Source organism: Lepidothrix coronata, unplaced genomic scaffold (assembly GCF_001604755.1).
Source record: "Lepidothrix coronata isolate B3197 unplaced genomic scaffold, Lepidothrix_coronata-1.0 Scaffold290, whole genome shotgun sequence".
Taxonomy (NCBI): Eukaryota; Metazoa; Chordata; class Aves; order Passeriformes; family Pipridae; genus Lepidothrix; species Lepidothrix coronata.
The window spans coordinates 62,125-63,929 of record NW_016690470.1 but is presented as its reverse complement, the minus strand read 5'-3'; positions in this window follow the sequence as shown (position 1 = coordinate 63,929).

The following is a 1,805-nucleotide window of genomic DNA, read 5'->3' as shown; positions in this document are numbered from 1 at the left end:
GCACACCCTAGCCCCCAAATCCCTTCTGCTTCTGTGCTCTCTGCCTCCAGCACCTAGTAAAGACGCTAGCTGACTCCTTAGGACAAAGAGGGAATGTCCTGCCCTGCACAGCCACCAGTAAGCCAACTCCAGTCTTTCCCTGGGAAGTTATTTCCAGCTGTTTCCACATTTCTCCACTCTCCCCGCCCCAGCTCCATTCTCCCCGCCGCAGAGCCCTCGAGCTGAAGGCATCTGACTCCCTTATGACATTTCCAGCGGAATCGGGAAAGGCCACGTGTGTCCGGCACACAGAGCGTCCTTCTCCGCCCAGCGCCCCGCGGCCAGCAGGTTCCCGGCTGCCGGGGATCTGGCAAGGGCCAGGGCGGCGCAGCGGGACCTTCCCGACGGGAACGGCACAGATCTGTCATTGAGAGGAGCAGAAAAGCCCCTCTGTGCCGCCGCCCGGAGCGGCGCATCTGGTCCCGGCAGACAATCGGGCCATTGAGCCGGCAGCGGTGGAGCGGGGCCAAGGAGATGGGCTTTCCCACTCCCTTCCCTCCGTGGGCTGGTTCGGAGCCTGAATCCTCCTCTGGGCAGCATCTCTGCCGCTGCTTTCAGCTCTCGGATCTCCACCGGGAACTTCCCACCCCACCTGCACGACAGGAACGCGTTCCCCACGTGTTGCTCCATCGCCGCCGCCTCTGAGAGCTCCCTTCTGCCAGACTCGGTCTGGGAGCCCCGGCTGCCCCGCGGCCCCGGTGACAGCACCCAGCCGGTTCGTTCTTTGCCGGCGAGCCGAGAGAAGCTGGAAGGTGGCCAGTCTACGGGAATTTTTCCTGCAGATGCTGCACAGTGTAGGTGGTGCCTCTGAAGTCGCTGGTCTGAGCCCATCTGCGCGGCGGGGACAGGGACAGCCCCGCGGGGACACGGGGAGCAGCCAGGCGTGCGAGACCTGCGTGCCTTCTCCCTTGAGGGGCAGGAAAAGAGGGACAGCCCCCCAGCCATGGGACACGGGGCAGGGAGCACCGGCAGCGCTACTGGACACCGGGGGCACTGTGGGCGGCGAGAGTGCTGCTCCGGTCCCCTGGCACTGCTCCAGACTCGTCTCTCCCAGGAAGAGGACAGACGCCTGAAATAAGGGATATTTGTCAGTGATTAAATGTGTGTTTGGGGGATCCAACACGGGCTCTGGGTGTCGAGGCTGAGCAGGGTGTGAGGGAAGCGCGAAGCTGAGGAAGTGACTCCCCCCCCCGACTGATGAGGCTTCCAGGAGATGAGGAGCCAAAGCCTGGCCGAGCACTTGGGTGGTGGGTGGTGCAGCCCATCGGGCTCTGAATAGGACGGTGATGCCACAGGGCGGGCAAAGGACCCCAAGTCTCACCGGGCAGAGGGGAGTGGAGGCAGTGGTGGCTGGGGGGGGGAGCAGGGCACCACGGCACAGCTGGGGCTGAGCGACCGCAGAAAGAGATGCCAGGCTAGCTGGTGAGGTGGGCAGCACGTCGGGGCCCTGCCCAGCGTGCCCTCTGGAGCTGGGGCCGGGGGGACTTTGGGGGAAAGCCGCAGCTGCCCGCGGAAGAAGCGGTGTGGCGGTGACGGGGTGAGGGAGCGGCAGGAGAAGGGACGATGGTACAGTGAGGGGGTGTCGGGGTGGCGGTGACCCCGCGCTCTCGGCTCCCAAGGTGCACCCCCGAGGCCGCGTCCCCAGCCCCGACCCCCGCGACCCCCCCCGGCCCCGGGGCGGCCCCGGTGCGCTCGGGCCGGCAGGGGGCGCTGCCGCCCCGTTAACGGCGGGGGAGGGAGGGCGGGGGGGGCACAGGGGGGGCGGG